The sequence below is a fragment of the Dama dama genome, chromosome X, assembly GCF_033118175.1.
Source record: "Dama dama isolate Ldn47 chromosome X, ASM3311817v1, whole genome shotgun sequence".
Taxonomy (NCBI): Eukaryota; Metazoa; Chordata; class Mammalia; order Artiodactyla; family Cervidae; genus Dama; species Dama dama.
The window spans coordinates 65,010,116-65,035,548 of NC_083714.1; positions in this window are offsets into that span (position 1 = coordinate 65,010,116).

Sequence of the window (25,433 nt, forward strand, 5' to 3'; positions counted from 1 at the left end):
AGGCAGAATGAGGTTGGGGAAAGGAGATTCTCAGAGCTCTTTTGTGTCAGTTAAATGAGTCCTCTTCATTTACTTTGTTCCCTAATAACAGTTGGCTGAACATAACATTTGCAAACAGTACTATGATGACAAGGCAGGCAGAGAAAAAGATTAAAAGAAAAATTCTCAGTTTTATGACTCATCTAGATTATGGGGCAGCAGTCTAGTTCATGGCAGCACCTTGATACCAAAGACCGGTACGTTCATAACCAGAATTTACAAACTATCAGTTAGTCACGTCGACAAGCCTTTATCAGCATCCCTCCAAAATCTAGGATACATATAAGGCTGAAGAACTTGTTTTGCAATTAAAAACAGTCCCTTCTTGCTAATTAGTATTATCTTTATAATTAGTATTATGCCTATCTTTTAATTATACAATATCCTTTCTGCATGACAGTGACCAAAGATAGACAGAAGCAGTATATCAAACTGGCACTTGAGAATTTCATGGGTTCTACCTCACATAAGTTCCCTGTTTCTGCCAAATAAATATGTATATTTATTTTTATTTTATATCTTTATTATTGTGTTGCATGGTAGACATACATAGGGCTTTTTAGGCACTAGGATAGAGATAATATTGTTTTCTGGTAGGGTCATCAAACAGGCTGGTCATGGAACAGTAGAGAACTTAAGTGGGCATTGGTTTCAAAGAGCATAGAGGGAAGCTGCCAGACCAATTTCAATGCATGAGGGGATGACTTAAAACAGTAACTCAAGAGTTTTACCTAAATTAATGGGCAACAGAACAGAAAGAATTGAGGCAGAATTGTACTAATGTGGCATGGGGGCAATACAAGAAAATATTTGTTGGATATACACAATAGGCAACAACATGGAGAGAAGACATTTGATTCACCTGTTTCAAGGGGTCATTTTGAAGTTACCTTTAAAAATTATCTTGGGGACTTCTCTGGTGGTACAGTGGATAAGAATCCACCTGCCAATGAAGGGGACATGAGTTTGATCCTTGATCTGAGAAGATACCACATGCCATAGAGTAACTAAAGCCTAGTGCCACAACTACTGGAGCCCACCCACTCTAAGGCCCATGAGCCATAACCACTGAGCCTGTGTGCTGCAACTACTGAAGCCCACACCCCTAGAGCCTGTACCCCACAATAAGAGAAGCCACCACAATGAGAAGCCTGCATACCACAATGAAGAGTAACCTCTGCTTACTGCAACTAGAGAAAAGCCTAAGCAGCAACAAAGACCCAGCACAGCCAAAAATAAGAAAATAAGCAATTAAAAAATTGTCTGATTGAAAGCCTTTTTAAAGATCAGTGGCTGAAATCACATGAGAATGATTTTGCTTCCAGCTTTCCTCCTTGCTACCCATCCTTTACTGGGTTACTACAATGACCTTTTACCTAAAATACATATTTATCATGTGACGCCCCACCTTGAAATTCTTCAGTGGCTCCTCTTTTCTTAAAACAGAAAGTCCAAACTTCTTAACTGTGATTGTAAAGGACTCTAAAATCTAGTCCCTGGCTCATCACTTAATATTTGCTGCTTAGAACTTTTTCTCATTTCCACGACCTTTGGGGTAAAGGTCAAAATGCTCAGCATGAGGTCAATGCTTACCTTCTAGCCTCCTAGACTACTACAGCAGGATTCTCAAGGATTTTCATATCTTTATGCCTTTGCAAATGTCATTTTCTCTGTCTAAAAAACCAGTCCATCCTACAGGATTCCATGTTTAAACATTGCTTCCCCTGTGAATTTTTTTCTAGCTATCTGTTCCACTAATAACCCCTGCCCCACCATCATCATCACCACAAAACCAGGAAAAAATAGTCACGCTCTTCCTATTGCACGTAAACTAATTTATATAGATCACATTTCATAAATGATAAGTGGTACATATTTACTTATGTGCCTGCTTCTCCCTCTGGATTAGTGTTTTCCAAACATTTTTGATAACACACACCTATCAGTAACAGGTATTAATTATGTACTCTAAATATATTTATTAACATATAAATTCCATATATATGCTGTTGTACCAATATTTTCATGCATCTGTGCTCAGATGTGTCTGACTCTTTTGTGACCCCAAGATTGTGGTCTGCCAGGCTTTTCTGTCCCTGAGATATTTTGGCAAGAATATGCAGTGGGTTGTCATTTTCTCCTCCAGGGGACCTTCTTGACCCTGCATCTCCTGTGTCTCCAGCATTGGTAGGCTGATTATTTACCAGTGAGCCACCTGGGAAGCCCATCCAATATTTTATGTACATATAAAACATAAAAATAATAGCAAAAAAGATGAATGACATATGAAAAGAAATTCTATTCATCTAATATATTGCTTTGCACAGCCCTCACTAGAATGCATGCACCCCTCTTTGACTTAGCATATAATAACAAGAATGATAATAAGACAAGTTTTGATATATTAATATACATATTATATTAATTCAACAAATGTTAATAAGTGCCAAGTCTATGTCATATACTGATCTAAACAATGGAAATACAGCAATGAGTTGGACAAAATCCTGTTCTTGAACTTGCATATTGGAAAGAGGGATGGACAAGAAACAAGATAATTGCATAACTTGACTGCAAGCAACTTGAAGGGATGATGTATAGTATAGTAAGAAATAACAATCTTTAAAATTTGGAAGACATGGTTCAAATTCATGGTTGACTGTTCACAAGTTCCATGACCTTAGGCAAATAACTTGTTTACCTTGAACTTAAGGTTCTTGTAAAATGAGGATAAGTCCCATCTCAATAGCATGCTTTAAGAGTTTAGAAAGCTAATGGTTAAAGTTTCTGGCATAAATGTCTAATTGGTAATATTTTTATAAGGACTTTACTGTCCCCAATGACTCCTTCTTCATTGCTAGCACCTCCCCTCAAAAATGTGCATTCCATTTGGGAGACCATTCCTCTGTTTAGGCTATATGCATCTCTAGGGCTTTTGTCTCTTTAGGTAGATTTATTCCTAAGTGTTTTATTCTTTTCATCTCAGTGGTGAATGGGATTGTTTCCTTAATTTCTCTTTCTGTTTTCTCATTGTTAGTGTATAGGAATGCAAGGAATTTTTGTGTATTAATTTTATATCCCACAACTTTACTCTATTCATTGATTAGATCTAGTAATTGTCTGGTGGTGTCTTTAGGGTTTTCTAAGTAGAGGGTCATGTCATCTGCAGTGAGAGTTTTACAATCTGGATTACTTTTATTTCTTTTTCTTCTCTGATTGCTGTGGCTAAAACTTCAAAAACTATGTTGAATAGTAGTGGTGAGAGTGGGCACCCTTGTCTTGTTCCTGACTTTAGGGGAAATGCTTTCAATTTTTCGCCATTGAGGATAATGTTTGCTATGGGTTTATCTTGTATGGCTTTTATTGTGTTGAGGTATGTTCCTTCTAAGTCTGCTTTCTGGAGAATTTTTATCATAAATGGGTGTTGAATTTTGTCAAAGGCTTTCTCTGCATCTATTGAGATGATCATATGGTTTTTATCTTTCATTTTTTAATGTGATGTATGACATTGATTGATTTGTGAATAATGAAGAATCCTTGCATCTCTGGGATAAAGCCCACTTGGTGATGATGTATGATCTTTTTAATATTTTGTTGGATTCTGTTTGCTAAAATTTTGTTGAGGATTTTTGTATCTATGTTCATCAGTGATATTGGCCTCTAGTTTTCTTTTTTCTTTCTTTCTTTTTTTTTTTCTGTGGCATTATTTGTCTGGTTTTGGTATGAGGGTGATGGTGGCCTCATAGAATGAGTTTGGCAGTTTACCTTCCTCTGCAATTTTCTGGAAGAGTTTAAGTTGGATAGGTGTTATTAGCTTTTCTCTAAATTTTTGGTAGAATTCACCTGTGAAGCCATCTGGTCCTGGGCTTTTGTTTGTTGGAAGATTTTTTATTACACTTTCAATTTCCACGCTTGTGATTGGTCTGTTAAGATATTCTATTTCTTCCTGGTTCAGTTTTTGGAAGGTTATACTTTTCTAAGAATTTGTCCATTTCTTCCAAGTTGTCCATTTTATTGGCATATAGTTGCTGACAGTAGTCTCATGATCCTTTGTATTTCTGTGTTGTCTGTTGTGATTTTTCCATTTTCATTTCTGATTTTGTTGATTTGGTTCTTCTTTGTTTTTTTTTTTTTCTTGATAAATCTGGCTAATGGTTTGTCCATCTTATTTATATTCTCAAAGAACCAGCTTTTAGTTTTGTTGATTTGGGCTATAGTCTCCTTTATTTTTCATTTACTTCTGCCCAAATTTTTATGATTTTTTTCCTTCTACCAACCCTGGGGTTCTTCATTTCTTCTTTTTCTAGTTGCTTTAGGGGTAAAGTTAGGTTATTTATTTGATTTTTCTCTTGTTTCTTGAGGTAAGCTTGTAATGCTATGAAACTTCCCCTTAGCACTGCTTTTACTGAATTCCCAAGGTTTTGGGTTGTCATATCTTCATTTCCATTTGTTTCTATGCATATTTTGATTTCCTTTTTTATTTCTTCCATGATTTGTTGGTTATTCAAAAGCATGTTATTTAGCCTCCATATGTTTGTGTTTTTAACAGTTTTTGTTTTCTGGTTTTTTTTTTTTTTTTTTTTTTCCTGTAGTTGACATCTAATCTTACCACAATGTGATTAGAAAATATGCTTGAAGTGATTTCAATTTTTTTTAATTTATTAAGGATAGATATATGGCCCAGGATGTGATATATTCTGGAGAATGTTCCATGTGCATTTGAGAAAACGGTGAAATTCATTGTTTTGCAGTGAAATGTCCTCAGTTCAGTTCAGTCGCTCATCTCTAGGTTAGAAAATATATCATTTTGTGCCACTGTGCTTGAACCATAATAAACATTCCTTAAATTCTTGTCAAATGAATAAATAATAATATGTGTTTAATCAATCAGTAATGAAAAACCAATCCAGCCATTTCCCCATCCATCCTCCCAAACACTGGTTTTAAGTCATATAAAATTAGATTGAAGTATTTTTTTAAAGAGGAGATTTGAGAATTTTTGATTTGTGTCTTTCTAAAATAGGTAATATCTCAAGTCATGTTTCAGGGACCATGCCATAAACCAGATGCATGATGAAACTTCAAAGTTTAACACCTTAACTTTCTGAGCATTACTATTGACCTTTCCTTTATTCAGTGAGTTCCCTCTCTTTCAGAAACACAGACCTTTTTCAGTAATAATGTGATTGTTCATAGTTTAATAGATAATTGCCAGTGCAGTAGAGATGACACACATGGGTCATGTGTGTGTGTTAGTCGCTTAGTTGTGTCTGATCCTTTGCAATCACATGAACTGAAGCATGCCAGACCAACCTGTCTATCACCAGCTCCTGGAGTTTACTCAAATTCATGCCCATTGAGATGACGATGCCATCCAACCATCTCATCCTCTGTCAAACCCTTCTCCTCCTGCCTTCAATCTTTCCCAGCATCAGGGTCTTTTCAAATGAGTCAGTTCTTTGCATCAGGTGGCCAAAGTGTTGGAGTTTCAGCTTCAGCATCAAACCTTCCAACGAATATTCAGGACTGCTTTCCTTTAGGATGGACTGGTTGGATCTCCTTGCAGTCCAAGACTCTCAAGAGTCTTCTCCAACACCACAATTCAAAAGCACCAATTCTTCAGCACTCAGCTTTCTTCATAGTCCAACTCTCACATCCATACATGACCACTGGAAAAACCATAGCTTTGACTAGACGAAACTTTGTTGGCAAAGTAATGTCTCTGCTTTTTAATAAGCTGTCTAGGTTGGTTATAAGTTTTCTTCCAAGGGGCAAGTGCCTTTTAATTTCACGGCTGCAGTCACCATCTGCAGTGATTTTTGAGCCCCCCAAAATAAAGTCTGTCACTGTTTCCATTGTTTCTCCATCTATTTGCCATGAAGTGATGGGAGCAGATGCCATGATCTTACTTTTCTGAATGCTGAGTTTTAAGCCAGGTTTTCACTCTCCATTTTCACTTTCATCAAGAGGCTCTTTACTTCTTCACTTTCTGCCATAAGGGGGATGTCATCTGCATATCTGAGGTTATTGATATTTCTCCCAGCAGTCTTGATTCCAGCTTGTGCTTCATCCAGTCCAGCAATTCTCATGATGTACTCTGTATATAATTTAAATAAGCAGGGTGGCAATATCCAGCCTTGGCATACTCCTTTCCCAATTTGGAAGCAGTCTGTTGTTCCATGTCCAGTTCTGTTGCTTCTTGACCTGCATACAGATTTCTCAGGAGCCAGGACTTACAAATATTTACCTAAATCAGAACCATAAAAAAGTTTAAAATGGAGGTCACTCAGTCTTGTCTAACTCTTTGTGACCTCATGGACCCCATGGAGCCTGCCCAGCTTCTCTGTCCATGGAATTCTCCAGACCAGAATACTGAAGTGGGTAGTTATTCCCTTCTCCAGGGGATCTTCCCAACCCAGGAATCGAACTCAGATCTCCTATATTTCAGGCATATTCTTTACCATCTGAGCCACCAGGAAAGCCCAAATCAGAACCCTAATCAGTGGCCTAATAGCAAAAAACCCATTGGTTCCTTCTTAGGGTGGGAGTTACTGTTTGTCTGAGCACATGGGTAAACTGGGCCTTTGCTAATTCTCTTCAACTATCTGATTTCCTCAAAATAAATGTAAGTTAGTGTTTCCTAAAGAAGTACACCCCAGAATGACCTATAACATCAGGATTTTAAAGTATAATTGTCACAATTAATAATCCAGTTTCCATTTTAGACTCTGGAAAATTTAATTTTTCAACTGAACATTTAATTTAGATATAATAATGAATTTACATTCTGCTGCAAGAAATAATACTGAGGGATTCCATACCTTTTACCCGATTAGCTCCACTTGTAAAGTTTTTTAAAGGATAACATTATTCAAAACAAAATGGAGTTTAATAAAATTTCAGAAGACATTATTACACTTGATACCTTACTTTAAGTCACTGTGAATGTTTAGTAATGATTCTGAAAGGGTATAATATGAGAAGAATGAGAACTTAGTCATCTTCTGATCTTCTCTTATCCATATACTCATGTTGTTCTGCTTCTTACCCCCTGATGACCTTCATGCCATTGCTTATGCTGTGGCCACTGTCATGCTCACACCTCTTCACACCTCTTCCAAATACTATGTCCTCCTCAGAGTCTAGACTAAGTTCTTTCCCCTGACTTAATAGAACTTATTAATTATAACCCAATATTAGCCAATTAAAATCTCTTTGGGAGGAGACAGAGTAAAATTTATATATGACTAAAAAGCATATTAAATGACCAAAAGCACATGTTTAAGTCAGATCAAATTGCCATAACAAAATACAGTAGACTGGGTGACTTCAGCAACAAAATTTATTTTCTCACAGTTCTGGAGGTTGAATGTCCAAGATCAGGGTCCCATTATAGTTGGAGTCTGTGCTCTTCCATATTTGCAAACAGTTGCTATGAGCTAACATGACCTTTCATCCTTGAGTTTCAGTGGCAAGAGATCTCTCTCTCTCATCACAATGCTGTCTTCTTACAAGGACACCAATCCTTATGTTAACACCTTACTTTTATGACCTCTTTTAACCTTAGTTAGCCCCCTAAAAACCTTTCTCCAAGTATAATCACATTGGGCATTAAGTCTTCAATATATGAATATGGGCAGGGGGCTTAGTTCAGTCCATAGCAGTATGCTAGTGGTTTGAAATACAATCATGTACTGCATATTAACATCATTTTTTATTTCCTCGTGCATATTTAAAAAGAATAACCCTAATATTATTATTCCAATTACAAGAAAATTAATCTTCCTATAACTTTTAAAAGCAATATGTAAAGTGAAACTACACCAAAAGAAAACAAAAAAAATAATAATAATTCCACTGCCCAAATTGATCAACTGCTAATATATTGTTGAATATATTTTTAGGCATTTTTCACTGTATACATTTGAAATACAGTTTCTACTGAATGAAAATCACTTCTTTACCATTGTAATGTCAAAAAATCATAAAGTCTAACCATTAGCACTTAGGGATTATCTGTACAAATATCTAAAAATGTCAGCAATGTAGAAGGTATCTATCCCACCAATTATGAAATTATTATTTTAAAATATTTGGTAATTGCATAGGCCAACAAATATTTTCCTATTTTAATTTCCATAGTAATGGTTACTGGTATAATTAAACATTTTTTCATATCCTATTGGGAGTTCATATATTGTGTTTTGAACTTACATGTTCATATCCTTTGCTCACTTAAAAAAAATTAGTATGTTTCTCCTTTCTTTGCTTCGTTATATAGTAATTTCTTGAATTGTTACTGGTATTTTACTGAGCACTCACAAAATTTTTAATTAATTTGTCTTTGTTAAAGTATAGTTGATTTAAATATTATATTATTTTTAAGGGTAAAACAAAGTGATTCAAATTTTTATAGCTGATACTCAATTCAAAGTTATCATAAAATATTGTCTGTATTCCCTGTTTTGTACACTATATCCTTGTAGCTTATGTATTTTATACATAATAGTTTATACCTTTTAATCCCTTCTCCCTTTCTCTTTCCCTACTGGTAACCACTAGTTTGTTCTCTGTATCTGTGTGTCTGTTTCTGTTTTTTCACCACACATTTTTGTGAAACAAAACCCTTCCTTTCCTAACTAAATGATGATGTCACTAGTAAAATGTCTGCACTACTTCTGTGACCTAAAATTTGATCTCATTCTGTCTTGTTTATCCAGCATCAAATTCATTTATGAAGATTCTAGTTTAAATAGGTAAATATTGAAAGTCTCATTGCATCCTGTCTTTGATGCTAAAGCCACATCTTGTGTAGCAAACTCAAATTATTTAATTAGAAATCTTATCTCCTATCATAAAAAATATTTTCCAAAATTTATAAGCATTGTTTAGAAACTAAATTATAAAGTAATCTCACTGGGAGCTTTTAAGTATCCTTGTAGAGAAAAATGCAATTTTTTTATAAATAACACATCTTAATGTAACCTGATTTGTAAAGTAAGTAAATGTGAGTTAAACTAAATTCATTTTATATATTAACTAATAGACATTTTTATTAAAATGGAATTGTAAGTTAGATATAAAATAAAAAGAAAATTAGTGGTCTTCAGTCACTCAGTTTATAAGACAGCTCAGCAATATTTTCATGTGTTTCAAATATCTTAGTTTGGTTCTTAAGACTTGTAAATTTTGACATATTCAATATATTCTATTTATTATGTGTATCTTAGTAGCAGCATTCAGTTGATCAATGTAATATATCCTTTAATAAGTCACTCTTAATGTTCTCAGAATAATCTTTCCAAATTAATCATAAGCATAAGAAATTCCATGATCAGCAAATACTTAGAAACTATAAATATGGTGGTACACATTAAGATTTATGATTGAGGAGAACTTCCAATCTGACATGAATAGTGTCAGTTTCTCTAGCCTATTGTTGTTGTTGTTCAGTTGCTAAGTTGTATCTGACTCTTTGCGACCCCATGCATTGCAGCACTCCAGGCTTCCCTGTCCTTCACCATCTCCCAGAGTTTGCTCAAACCCATGTCCATTGAGTCGGTGATGCCATCCAGCCATCTCATCCTCTGTTGCCACCTTCTCCTCCTGCCCTCAATCTTTTCCAACACCAGGGTCTTTTCCAATGAGTCAGCTCTTCGTGTCAAGTGGCCAAAGTATTGGCATTTCAGCTTCAGCATCAGTCCTTCTAGTCAATATTCAGGGTTGATTTCCTTTAGGATGGACTGGTTTGATTCCCTTCTTGTCCAAGGAACTCTCAAGAGTCTTCTCCAGCACCACAATTTGAAAGCATCAGTTCTTTGGCGTTCAGCCTTCTTTATGGTCCAACTCTCACATCTGTACATGACTACTGGAAAAACCATAGCTTTGACTATGTAGACCTAAGTCAGCAAAATAATGTCTAGCCTACAGTACTCACTTATCTAACCAAACATTAATCTTAGTCTAGCTATGAAAGTATTTTGCAGATGTGGTTAATATATATATCAGTTGACTTTAAATGAGAGATTACCCTTGATAATGTGGATAAGCTTCATTAAGGCCTTGACAACAAAAACTGAGGTTTCCCAGAGAAGAAGAGATTCTGCTTCAAGACTGAAGCAGCAACTCCAGCTTGAGTGTTCAGCTTCAGGCCTGAATAAAAGATTTGGGACTTGCCAGCCTCCACAATTACATGTCAACTTCTTAAAATAAAATCTTAAACCACTTTTCCTTCCTCCCTCTTTCCTTCCCTTCTTCCTTTTCTCTCTAGCTAGAGATAGACATAAACAAGACATAGATATATAGACATCATACATATATCATATATGTGTATATGCACATGTATATACATGTGTACATTATATATATATATATATATATATATATACACACACACACACACACATATATATATCCTGTAGGCTTTATTTCTCTAGAGAATCCTGACTGATATAATCACTAATATCACCTTTAGTTCCGGCATTCCATGCTTATATCAAAATGAATTAAGAAGACCATCACAACTGCTTGCTTATGGTAGACAAATAATCAAAAAGTCACTTCTCATTAGTATACCAAGCTACAAAAAATTTACCTAGTGGGGTTACTTTTCTTAAGAGAAAAAGTGTATGTGTGTGTGTATGTGTGTTGTGATACTGTTTCTTTGTGTGGAGAGACAGAGACAAAGCCATAGACAGAGTTCTGTTACATGGTTTTTTAAGGATTATTTCTTGCATATTCTTCTTTGAACCTTGAGGGAACATGTCAAAGTGACAGCGCTGGACATTGAAATTCTCTATCAGTGGCTGTCTAGTGAGGTAAGGCCAAGAGAGTGCACATTTTTCATGCAAGGTGCTGCATAGCTATATAAACTTCTCAATACTTAAACCACCTCTGAAAAATGATGGATTAGTCATTGTTGAATACAGTGTCTGACTCAATATTAATATACTGGTAATAGCTCCCCTGGTGGTTCAGATGGTAAAGAATCTGCCTGCAATATGGAAGACCCCGGTTTGATCCTTGGGTCAGGAAGATCCCCTAGAGTAGGAAATGGCAACCCACTCCAGTGTTTTTACCTGAAAATCCCATGGACAGAGGATCCTGGTGGGCTACAGTCCATGGGGTCACAAAGAGTCAGACATGACTGAGCGACTAACATTTTCACTTTCATTAATGAATGTGGTGAAACTTCCATTCCCACACAAGGCATTTTAACTATGCTAATTTGGATCATGTGAATAAGCATCTAATCACCAATTTCACAGCAATGAAATCAGCATAGTTTGAGTAGTAGAGTGTCAATAGAGAAGTACAAAATGCACTTGGAAAATACAATGTGCATTCCCCTCTGCAACCTCTACACTTAATAGGAAGGAATGAATGAAAGACTCCTTTCTGTTAAACTGCTTCTTATTTGGTATTATAAAAGGTGTTAAAGACAGACAGCTAAGACTGCCAGGAACACCAGTTGCCAAAGTTAGATATATTAGGCTTGCCACAGCAAGGGAGAATGAACCCTGGGGGAATATGGGGTATCTTCAAAGGAGGGAGTTAGAAAGGAGGACTTTGGGGATTTTGGAGGCTGAAGTTAGTAATAGGATGGTTTGGGCAGAAATTGGACCGAATCTATCAACTAAGGGGTAAATGGAACAGTGAGTGAACTTATCTTTACAACACATGCATCTGTGGAGATTTACAAGTTGTTCATGCTCTATCTAAAGGAGTTGGTGTTAAATCTTCACAAGTTTGTGATTATGGTTTGGTTTGGTATAGTTTGTTTTAAGAGTCATTATACAGTTTTTCAGGTGTGATTTCTCTTTCATTTCTTAGTTTCCCCTCACAGCTTTAGCTGTCACCAGGACCATTTTTCATTGTAACGTCCCCCTGTCCCCCACCACTTCTAATCATTCTTCAACCTAAGCTAAATGATAGACCATTATCTTCTGGAACTTGATCAATCCAGATATGTACCACTATTTGATGGGTTATGATGATGAAACGTGTTTTTGATGGTAGTTGTTTTGATCGTGGCAGGTGTCAGGCCTTCTTATTCTTTGTGTTGAATGATCAATTGTTGTAACATCAGGCATGACAGTGACAGCTTAATACTTAAAACTCAGGAATTCACATATCTGGCCACTGCAACACAGACAAACACTAAGACAGGGATGATATTAGTTTGAAAGGTAGTTCAATACCACAATCTTAGACCTCCAAATATAGGCTATAAAAACATGTCCAAAATCTATTTAAAATTTCCTCAGATAAGCAAGTTGCTTTTTTCCTTTGACTTGAATATTTATTGCTCAACTTTTTCAGTTTAAACCTCCAGAATTTACTATATATGAATAAAATCTATGATGCTGAATTAAGAAATGTCATATTTGAAAAGAAGAGAAACAACTGTGGAACTCATCTAAAAAGTTCTGGCTGAATATTTTGCAGTGCTCAATGTCTATTTCTTATTTCAATACCAGTTTGAAATTATAGTTTTTGTTGTGTGTGATCCAGCACCACCACGTGAGTATTTATTTGCAGGTCAAACAATACTGGAACAAATTAAATGTTGCAAAATGTTTGCATAAGAAAGCAGAGTTACTGCTGACTCTGGGATTTCCTAGACCTGATTTACTAGCTATGTGAGCTTGAGCAAGTTTTTCTGTTTTGTTTTGTTTTGTTTTTTTTAATACCTCTATAAGGAAAGTTATGACCAACCTAGATAGCATATTAAAAAGCAGAGACATTACTTTGCCAACAAAGGTCCGTCTAGTCAAGGCTATGGTTTTTCCCGTGGTCATGTATGGATGTGAGAGTTGGACTATGAAGAAAACTGAGCACTGAAGAATTGATGCTTTTGAACTGTGGTGTTGGAGAAGACTCTTGAGAGTCCCTTGGACTGCAAGGAGATCCAACCAGTCCATCCTAAAGGAGATCAGTCCTGAGTATTCATTGGAAGGACTGATGCTGAAGCTGAAACTCCAATACTTTGGCTACCTGATGCGAAGAGTTAACTCATTGGAAAAGACCCTGATGCTGGGAAGGATTGGGGGCAGGAGGAGAAGGGGATGACAGAGGATGAGATGGCTTGATGGCATCACCGACTCGATGGACATGAGTTTGAGTAAACTCCAGGAGTTGATGATGGACAGGGAGGCCTGGCACGCTGTGATTCATGGGGTAGCAAAGAGTCAGACATGACTGAGCGACTGAACTGAACTGAACTGAACTGATACATACTATTGGCTTCTCAGCTGGCTCAGTGGGTAAAGAATCTGCTTGCAATGCAAGAGACCCAAGAGCTGCAAATTCAATCCCTGAGTTGGGAAGATCTCCTGAAGAAGGACATGGAAACCCACTCCAGTGTTCTTGCCTGGAGAATCACATGGACAGAGGAGCCTCGTGGGCTACAGTCCATAAGCTCAGAGAGTGGGACACAGCTGAAGCTACTGAGCATGCATACATGCAATTCTGTCTATATCTTTTATTCCTTTAATATTCTTTCTTGACGATTCTCCCATTTAGTCCTGATAGTCTTGGCTTTTACTGACGGCATCATCAGTCAGTCTGTCATTTCAGTTGCTCAGTCATGTCCACCTCTTTGTGACTCCATGGACCACAGCACTCCAGGCTTCCCTGTCCATCACCAACTCTCAGAACTGGCTCAAACTCATGTCCATTGAGTCGGTGATGCCATCCAACCATCTCATCCTCTGTTGTCCCCTTCACCTCCTGCCTTCAATCTTTCCCAGCATCAGGCTCTTTTCCAGTGAATCAGTTCTTTGCATCAGGTGGCCAAAGTATTGGGGTTTCAACTTCAGCATCAGTCCTTCCAATGAATATTCAGGACTGATTTCCTTTAGGATTGACTGGTTGGATCTCTTTGCTGTCCAAGGGATTCTCAAGAGTCTTCTCCAAAACAACAGTTCAAAAGCATCAGTTCTTTGGTGCTCAGCTTTCTTTATAATCCAACTGTCACATCCATACATGACTACTGGAAAAACCATAGCTTTTACTAGATGGACCGTTGTTGGCAAAGTATGTCTCTGCTTTTCAGTAAGCTGTCTAGGTTGGTCATAGCTTTTCTTTCAAGGAGCAAGTGTCTTTTAATTTCATGTCTGCAGTTACCATCTGCAGTGATTTTGGAGCCCAAAAAACTAAAGTCTGTCACTGTTTCCATTGTTTCCCCATCTATTTGGCATGAAGTGATGGGACATGATGCCATGGTCTTATTTTTCTGAACGCTGAGTTTTAAGCCAGTTTTTTCACTCTCCTCTTTCACTTTCATCAAGAGGCTCTTTAGTTCTTAGCTTTCTGCCATAAGGGGGGTGTCATCTGCATGTCTGAGATTACTGATATTTCTCCTGGCAATCTTGACTCCAGCTTGTACTTCATCCAGCCCATCATTTCTCATGATGTACTCTCTCCATTTAAGTTAAATAAACAGGGTGACAATATACAGCCTTGATGTACTCCCTTCCCAATATGGAACTAGTCTGTTGTTATATATCCCGTTCTAACTGTTGTTTCTTGACTTGGATACAGATTTCTCAGAAAGCAGGTCAGGTGGTCTGGTAGTCCCATGTCTTGAAGAATTTTCCACTGTCTGTTGTGATCCATGCAGTCAAAGGCTTTGTCATAGTCTATAAAGCAGAAGTATATGTTTTTCTGGAACTCTCTTGCTTTTCCAATGATCCAATGAATGTTGGCAATTTTATCTCTGGTTCTTCTGCCTTTTCTAAATCCAGCTTGAACATATGGAAGTTCATGGTTCATTTACTGTTGAAGCCTTGCTTGGAGAATTTTGAGCATTACTTTGCTAGCATATGACATGAGTGTAATTGTGCAATAGTTTGAACACGCTTTGGCTTTGCCTTTCTTTGGGACTGGAATGAAAACTGATCTGTTTTCAGACTGAAATTGTAGAAAGTAGGGAAAACCACTAGGCCATTCAGGTATGACCTAAATCAAATCCCTTATGATTATGCAGTGTATGTGACAAATAGATTCAAGGGATTAGATCTGATAGACAGAGTGCCTGAAGAACTATGGATAGAGGTTCATGACATTGTACAGGAGGCAGAGATCTAGGCAATCCCCAGAAAAAGAAATGCAAAAAGGCAAAATGGTTTCTGAGGAGGCCTTACAAATAGCTGAAAAAAGAAAAGGCAGACGGGAAAGGCAAAGGAAAAAAAGGAAAGATATACTTATTTGAATGCAGAGTTCCAAAGAATTGCAAAGAGAGATAAGAAAGCCTTCCTCAGTAATCAATGCAAAGAAATGATGGTGTCATAGTAGCCAACTATATAGATGCATAATAATTTATCAAACCATTTTCTATAAAAATCATTTAGTTTGTTTTAATTTTTTTATTAAAAATAATGATATGATGAATATCTTAATGTATATATGTACAAGTATGCATGAGGAATGAATTCTTCAAAGTAGAATTGCTGGGTGAAAGGATATCTGCATTTGAAATTTGGATATAAATTGTCAAATTGCTTTTTAAAAAATTCATTCCAATTTACCATCCCAGCAAATATATGAGAGTGTCAGACACTGTTACTGTGCCAATCTGAAGGTGAAAATATCTATTTCTTTGAAGTTTGAATTTGCATTTATTTGTAATGAATGAAGCTGAGTATATTTTTCACATGTTTCAAAGAGATTCCTCTTTGAAATCAGAATAAGTGATTCTTATTCCTCTTCTGTGAAGTCTGTCTTCATGATCTTTGCCTGGTTTCTATTAGATTACTGTTTTTCTTATTGATTTTTTCTTTATATATTACTAAAACATCCTTTTTTCATATGCCACAAATATTTTATTTCTAGTATATTGCTTGCTTTTTATTTTGTTTTTGATGCTTTATCTTGTAGGAGAATTTTATTGTATACATTCAAATTTGTATGCTTCATTTCCTATATTTATGTATTCTGTCATGTTTTTAAAGTCCTTCCTTGTATCAAAATTGTTTTTTAAACTACACTATACTTTCTCCTAGTATTTTAATGGCTTCTTTTTAATGTTAAAAAAAAATTGATCTATCAATTTGGAATGTCACCTTTATTGTGTACTAAATTTCCATATATACTTGGGTCTATTTCTGGCTTCTTTATTCTGTTCCATTAAGGTGTCTCTCAAGATTTATGTGTATCTTATCCTATAATTACCATAGCTACATAATATTTGGTTGTATCTGGTAGTACTAGGCTCCTCTCATTCATCCCTTTTTCCAGAATTTTCCTAGTTCTTTTACACATTTAATTCCCCATGTTTAGTTTTGAGTCAGCACACTCAGTTTAAAAAGTTTTTTTGGAATTTCATTGAAAATGTATATTCATTTTGCAGAGCACTGACATCTTTAAAAGTCTTCTTAGCCAAGTATAGGGTGTTCTGCCATTCATTCAATTCTGTTAAGTCTGCCAGTGGCAAAGTGACCAACAAGCAAGCCTTATTGAGATGCAGATGTGGGGTCCTTGAGTAGGCTCTTTCACTAGTTAAATGACTAGTTTTAACCCAGAAACCAGCCCAGCATTATGTGCATTTCATATTTGGTCTTTAGCCAAACTTTAAAGGACTATAGGGGTCCCAAGATTTGGACAGGACTGAGCGACTAATACTTTCACTTTCACTTTTTCACAGACCATGGATATGTTAAATTTGTGAATGCTTAGAGTCTGTTGTAAACTATTGGGTAATCTATTGTGAATGCTTGAAGTCTATTGTAAAGAAGGAAATGGCAACCCACTCCAGTATTCTTGCCTGGAGGATTCCATGGACAGAGGAGCCTGGTGGGCTACATATAGTCCATGGGGTCACAAAGAGTCGAACATGACTGGGCGACTAACACATACAGAGTCTATTGTATAATTAGTCATACATTTTCTTTTTTATCCAGAAAAGTTACCACATCATAAATATATACTGTAAAACATAATAAATATGTACAATGAAACAGTTCATGTTACTTGTGACATGTGAACTTTATTTCAAATTTCATTGTCAAATGCCACCAATAAAAGCCCCCCAAATTAGCTCTATGAGTGTCTCTGCCAGCTAATTACTAATTGCTAATAAATTATATCACAGTTAATGAATTATATTCACAGTAGGTGAATAAATGTTGTGTCAGCTGGCTTTCTCTTTGGCCTTAATGTTCAAATTGACATTGTGGTCAACGCAACACATGACTTCCATTTATTCTTACAGGTGATAGCAGATGAAACAGTTGCCATAATCTATTTTACTTTCCTTTCCCATCTGTTAGAGAACACACTATCACAATATGCCATGGGAGTAAATTTGCCCCAAATGTACACTTTTTCTCTATTTTTCAAATCACTTGATGCCCTTCAACTTGTTTCTGAGAAAGTATAACAGTATTCATCCAGAATGTTCTCAATACAACTGCCACATTAGTAGTTAAAAATGCAAACAGAAGCCCTTTTTGAAATTATTCACTACTTTCCCTTCCTCATCCTGACAAATTCCAAATTCATTACCCTGGATTACAAGATCCTTCAAGATCTGGCTTTTACATGCTTTTCCAGTCTCATTTTTACCAATCCAGCAAGTCAAACTATTTTCAGTTCCTTAATTTACTATGTTCTCATTCACTTCCAGGGGAGTGCTAGTAAATTAGCTGAGAGTGAGGTGGAATAGAAACTTGTGAAGGGAGGGACCTGATTTGTAGCTTTTGCTGATTTCTGTAAGATAACTACTCATGTTTCAAGCTACAAACAGTTTAATAATTGTCTTACAAAATTCGTCCAGCACACCAGCATTTCTATGCCTAGAATATTCTTCCCAGCCCCAGTGTCTTGCAATCATCCTTCAGGTCTCAGCTTTGATATATCTAGATTCCTACAGAGAACCATCTCTGATTAACTCCTGAACGAGTGACAGGCCCATCCTATGTATGTGTGTGTGTTCTATTTTGTTTGTAAACTCATTTCTTTTATTTTTTAAAATTAATTTGTTTTTATTGGCATATAATTGCTTTACAGTGTTATGTTGGTTTCTGCTGGACAACAAAGTGAATCACCTATATTTGTACATATATCCCCTTGCTCCCATCCCCCATCCCACCCATATAGATGATCACAGCACACCAAGCTGAGCGCCCTGTGCTATACAGCAGGTTCCCACTTTCTATTTATTTTGCAGATGGTAATGTTTGTATGTCAGTCTCAATCTCGAATTTATCCCATTCCCCCGTCCCCATTCACATGTCTATTCTCTATGTCTATTTGTTCCTATAATACCTCTGCTCTTCTTTATTGTGTTTATTATCTTCAGTTGCAATTGTTCATTTACTCTTCTATACCCCCCATGGACACAACTTAGTGACTGAACACAAAAACAATCCCCCAATTGCGTGAAAGCTTAATAAGGGCAGGGATTATGATGTTTCTAGCACTTCATTCACAGAGTTCCTGGTGTATAGTAAGCCAATAAGTACTTGTTCAATTAATTAGTGAGAATTCATTCATAAAAGTGACTCATTATCTTAAATTTGTATCATTTCATTATGCTATGACAGAAATAAGTAATAGTAATAAAATGGAATTTAATATTCTAATTGTTTAAAATGCAAAGAACATAAGAGTAAACATATTATCAGAAAATAAATATGTGCATCTCATTACTAAAAGCTTATTTTAGGAATCTACTAGAATAAGAGCACCCCGGGTACTGAATATTTTATGTAATATTAACAGGTTATCCTAAGGTTTCTGGTCAAAATAAGTAATGAGCACCTAGTTGGCACTTGAGAAATCTGTGTTGAACTACTAAAACTGCAGAGTTAGTGCTCCCTTCAAGTGAAGAGGATACGGGGGTGGTAGGATCCTTTCTCCAGGGGCATCCCAATGAGCCAGGTTTGCTTTGTAGTATAATGTCCAGGTATAAATTATTAGTTAGACCAGGTATAAAAGCTATGACAAACCTTGACAGTGTATTAAAAAGTAGAGACATCATTTTGCCAACAAAGGTCCACATAGTCAAAATGATGGTTTCTCCAGTAGTTATGTATGGATGAGAGAGTTGGACCATAAAGAAGGCTGAGCACTGAAAGATTGAGGTTTTCTAATTGTGGTGCTGAAGAAGACTTTTGAGAGTTCCTTGGACTGCAAGGAGATCAAACCAGTCAATCCTAAAGGAAATCAACTCTGAATACTCATTGGAAGGACTGGTAATAAAGCTGAAGCTCCAGTACTTTGGCCACCTGATGTGAAGAGCCAACTCACTGGAAAAAAAATTCTGATGCTGGGAAAGGGCAGGAGGAGAAGGGGCAACAGAGGATGAGATGGTTAGTTACTGTCACTGACAGAATGGACATGAGTTTGAACAGACTCCGGGAGATAGTGAAGGACAGGGGAGCCTGGCATGCTTCAGTCCATGGGGTTGCAAAGAGTCAGATACAACTAGCTACTGAACAACAACAAATAAATGAATTGAATGAGAGGAATCAAAAGAACTAAAAACTAAGAAGTCACAGCTGCTCACAAACCAACTAGAGTTCATTTATGTGAGGAGTGAGCAGTAATTAAGGGTTAGTGTGCATGAAGAGTCCAGTGAGCTTTCTCTGAGACAGTTAAATCCATGCAGATAGGAAAAAAAAAAAAAAGAAAAACATGGCTCAGCTGAGCTAAAAGAAAGCTCACCCTTGAAGATCCTGTCATTGTGGTCTGCCTACTTAACCTGGATGGTCAGGAGCCTCTGGATGATGGCTATGACTAATTGCAGAGTTGTTAGAACTTGAAAGTCTGGGAAATTTTTGCTTGGGTAATAATTCTGCTAATATTTTGCTAATACTCTGCTGTGGATAGAAAATCAAGTTCCTCCTATTTTAGTCTTTATATCTTTAGCTAGTCCCCAGTGAATTGAGAATAAGTGTAGAAAATCATTGATCTGTGGTCCTTTGTACTAGAACATGATGTGGAGGTTCACAGAAGATGCCAATTCATGGAGTAAATAGAGATGCATCACTGGGGTATTTTTAGCATGATTTCTTAGTAGTCATCCAACATGTTTTCCTAGTACCCATCACAAGCTGAAATCAAGATTAACAGGAGAAATATGACTTAGTGACTGAACAACAACAATCCAAATAGAGTGTTTTCAATGTGAAATCCTGACCTTTGCACCTTTGACTGTTCCTCACACAGCAGGTCACTCTGCTTAGTCTCTGGGTCCATGGACATTTGCAGAAGTAATGTTGAGACATATATTGGTGAGGATCAGACCTTATAGAGTGCCACCCAGGTCCCTCATTGATTCTTGGATTTTCTTCTTGACATCCTTACCTTCAATATTGTGCCCTGACCACTTCATTGCTGTTACTATGAACCTACCTGGAAAAATCTAGAGCAGCAACAGAAACTTAGGGAATCAGGTGGAAAATACGAAGAATGGTCAGGCACTGTCACCTGAAGAAAACCCTCTCTAGGGAAGACCAAAGTAGGGGAGACCCTAGGAGAAAAGATGATCCTGTCTAGATGATACAGATCTGTCTGTCTGTCCAGGGAGCATCTGAGAGAACTGGGGCCCTTGTGGATAAAGAAACGGAGAGCTCCAGCAGGTTTATTCTTTTCCAGGTATTTTTAAGTCCCATGGGTCACTACCACACAATTGCACTCTTCTGACATGCTAGCAAAGTAATGCTCAAAATCCAAGCCAGGCATCAACAGTACGTGAACCGTGAACTTCCAGATGTACAAGCTGGATTTAGAAAAGGCAGAGGAACCAGAGATCAAATTGCCAACATCCGTTGGATCATTGGAAAAGCAAGAGAGTTCCAGAAAAACATCTATTTCTGCTTTATTGATTAAACCAAAGCCTTTGACTGTGTGGATCACAACATACTGTGGGAAATTCTTAAAGAGATGGGAATACCAGACCGCCTGACTTGCCTGCTGAGAAATCTGTAAGCAGGTCAAGAAGAAGCAGTTAGAACTGGACATGAAACAACAGACTGGTTTCAAATCAGAAAGGGAGTACATCAAGGCTGTATATTGTCACCCTGTTTATTTAACTTATATGGAGAGAGTATATCGTGAGAAATGATGGACTGGATGAAGCACAAGCTGGAGTCAAGATTGCCAGGAGAAAGATCAATAACCTCAGACATGCAGATGACACCCCTCTTATGGCAGAAAGTGAAGAATTAAAGAGCCTCTAGAAAGTAAAAGAGGAGAGTGAAAAAGTTGGCTTAAAGCTCAACATTCAGAAAACTAAGATCATAGCATCTGGTCCCATCACTTCATGACAAATAGATGGGGAAACAATGGAAACAGTGACAGACTTTATTTTCTTGGGCTCCAAAATCACTGCAGATGGTGACTATAGCCATGAAATTAAAAGACACTTGCTCCTTGGAAGAAAAACTATGACCAACCTAGACAGCTTACTGAAAAGCAGAGACATACTTTGCCAACAACAGTCCATCTAGTAAAAGCTGTGGTTTTTCCAGGAGTCATGTATGGATGTGAGAGTTGGGCTATAAAGAAAGCTGAGCACTGAAGAATTGATGCTTTTGAACTGTGGTGTTGGAGAAGACTCTTGAGAATCCCTTGGACAGCAAGGAGATCCAACCAGTCAATCCTAAAGGAAATCAGTCCTGAATATTCATTGGAAGGACTGATGCTGAAGTTGAAACCCCAATACTCTGGCCACCTGATGCGAAGAACTTACTCATTGGAAAAGACCCTGATGCTGGGAAAGATTGAAGGCAGGAAGTGAAGGGGATGACAGAGGGTGAGATGGTTGGACGGCATCACCAGCTCAATGGACATGAGTTTGAGCCAGTTCTGAGAGTTGGTGATAGACAGGGAAGCCTGGAGTGCTGCAGTCCGTGGAGTCACAAAGAGTCGGTCACAACTTAGTAACTGAACTGAAGTGAACTGGGTCAACTGTGGGCAGCAATGAGATATACTTTTCCTGTCTGCTTCCTGATCCCTGAGGTAGCAGGCATTGGGTGAGAATTGGTAGACAGTGGCTTAAAAGAAGCTTACTGTTACCTATTGTGTGGGCCACTGTAGGAAGTTTGAGGGCACTGATTCTAAGACAGGGAAGATCCCAGCAACTCAACTAAAGCTCATCATCTGCCACTTTTTGCTGTCCCAAGAAATCTACTGACTGGATGCCAGGAAAATTAATACGTGTGGTTCTGAGATCTCCCCTTTACTTCTTATAAATCTGTTATGCACAAAACATTAACAACTGGGCTTTCTTATACTAGAATAACTTCCCCTATTCTGTCTGGGTTCTATCTAAAGGATGTACCAGTGATACAGTTCCTGTCTTTGTTGTATCTTCATGTAGCCAGTTAAAAGTTAAACTATTTGAAGAAGACGAATGGATGCTCTTTCTCTTTGTCCTTCCCCATTGATATCTATATTTTGTTTATGCATTTGCTGTGCAAGCAAGCCCCAGATATCTACCAATTTGCAAACCATTTGTTTCTTTGTGACTCAGGAAAATGTGTTCTCATAAATTTACAGCTGAATTAACCAGACAGAAAGATGAAAGGAAGAGAAGGAAAAGAATGCATGAAGCAGCAAGCACGGGAAACAATAGGGAGATAGAAGGATGGGAAATAGAAGAAAAAGCAATTACCTCAGAGTTAAATGGTAGGATCATGGAAATAGTAATCATTTATATAATGATCTTTATTTTTAAGAAAATCAAAGCCTTTCTTTTCTGTAGGTAATTTTAGTAATTTCAGTGAAGAAGAAAAGGGATTAATAATTCAGTGTTTTCTAGGCATAGGTACCTGGAAGTAAAGTTGTTTTCTGGATTTTTTTGAGAGTCAAAGAAAGGAAAACCAAGGTAGGAGGTAAAAAGTAAATTAAATGAAAGATGAGTTTTATTGGGGTGACTCAGCTGGTAAAGAATCCGCCAGCAATGTGGGAGACCTGAGTTCGATCCCTGGGTTGGAAAGATCCACTAGAGGAGGACATGACAATCCACTCCAGTATTCTTGCCTGGAGAATCCCCATGGGCAGAGGTCCCTGGCATGCTGCAGTCCATGGGGTTGCAAAGAGTTGGACATGACTGAGTAGCAAAGTACAGCACAACACAAAAGGTCAAACACAGTGTTCAAATTACGTGAAGCCTCACTTTCAGAGTTTTATGTGATGCAAACAGACATCTTGGTCCCTGATCATTTTATTAGTTGTCAATCAGCAGCATCACAGAAATCTAACTAAATTAAAAATTAATTCATTCACAAAAAGCCAGTGTTTTTTTTTTTTCAAGTGACTTTGTGTCTATTTTTAAGTAAGTTATTCCAAAACACAAGAATACTGCTATGTCAAAATAAGCAGCCTGTGGAACAGAAGAAAACATTTTAATTATTTTGAATAAAAAAGTCTCAAATGATCTTGGCAAGGAAGTGCTGCTTCTTTCAGGTTATTTTTCTCTAAGCTTAATTTTTTTTTAATCTAGCACATAGAAGAATTTTGAAGGTTAAGCTTTAAAGCACTACCATCTTCAAACCCGAAAATCTGCTTTTAGGAACTGACATAACTTCACATCTTGATTTTATACAAATCCTCCCTTTATAATTTCAAGAAGAGCTTGCTAGCAACTTTTTTTTTCTTTTGAAATAGTTTATGATCACTGACATTGAGCTATTAGACATTGTGCTATTAGAAGGGAGTCATATTTCCCAAATTACCTTAGAATATTCTATGGCTAAAATTTTTAAAAATGGAATATCTTGTACAGAACATGAGTTAGTGTTTGACTTTAGTGTTTAAATAAATATATTGTCCCATTCTGTGTTGGAGCAATCACCTGGAAGATTGAAAAAAGTGGCAGTAATTTATTTCAAAGTCAGAGAGAACAAAATAAAGGCCTGCTGGAGACGAAGGCTTTTTCCCTTCCTTGAAGAATAGAAATGGGTGAACCACTGAGTGAAGGAGTGAAATGGAGAATCCCCATGGGCAGAGGTCCCTGGCATGCTGCAGTCCATGGGGTTGCAAAGAGTTGGACATGACTGAGTAGCAAAGTACAGCACAACACAAAAGGTCAAACACAGTGTTCAAATTATGTGAAGCCTCACTTTCAGAGTTTTACAATCATCAGGATATAAAAATTTGCAAATGTAAACTCCTGGTACCAAAAGGTGCAAGGGAGTGTGAAATAGGGAATGAGATTTCTTAGTAATACTCAAGGTCCCTGTGGGATAGTGCAGTTGCTGCGGGTGATGTAATGCTTAATATAAAAGACTGGTATTCAGTTCCTTGACCTGCATTTTAAGAGCAGACCAAGCAGAAATGTGCATAGGCAGTGAAGGTGACCAAAAAATTTATGGCACTTTCTCCAATCTGTGTCTTAAAATCAATTTGTCCTTAGTTTCCATGGCTGCTTACCAAACAATAATATCAGCTGCATTCAATTTCTAGACAAATAGCTATTTTGTCTAAGAAATGAAGAAATTAGAAATCCAGTTTAAAAGGGTACTTGGTAGCTCAGTGGTAAAGAATCCAGCTACCAATGCATGAGACCTGGGTTCATTCCCTGGGTCGGGAAGATCCCCTGGAGAAGGAAATAGCAGCCCCCTCCAGCATTCTTGCCTGGAAATTTCCATGGACAGAGGAGCCTTGTGGGCTACAATTCATGTGGTACAAAGAATCAGACACAACTGAGTATGTGCACAAACAAATTACTTTAGGGAATTGATAATGGGATTTTACCACTGATTCATTCCAATAAATACGGTCTGTTTGTCATCACTGGAGAGCTGTGCAATGAGATTTTGAATGAAACCCTGGTTCCAAGTCTAGAACCTAACTGACAGGTGTTCATTTCAGTATGATAGAAGAGAATTTGAATTTCAATTCAAATTCTAACAGATCTTACTGTCACAGATACTAAATTACACTATCAATGATAGATATAATCCCCATGTTAAATCAGAGATTAGCATTAAGGCAACATGTGCTAGAGCATCACAAGAGGATATGCACTAAGGAAGAGAAGTTCTAATTTTGAAATGAGATTGAGAGAATCAATAAAGGACCATTAGTGTTTTTCAGAATCACTCAGAAAATTACTTTGCAAAATCAGTGTGAGCTGGAGCAAGATAAGTGTCCTAATATTTTTAAAAATTACATTTGGTCTGCCCATATATCATACAAAAAATTAATACCTTGTTAATCTAAAACATAAATATTAAAATTTGAAAAGAATTTATACAAATATTCAATAAGCAGAAAATGACTCATACATTAAATTTATATGCTAGAGTCTACTACTTAATAAATTGACAGACTCTTTTGTTATTTATTATCACAACAGTATTATTTCTTTTCAAAAGTGCTATATTATCAGCAGAGTTGTGATGTTTATTTTAGTATAACATTGAGTAATTTATCTTTTTTAG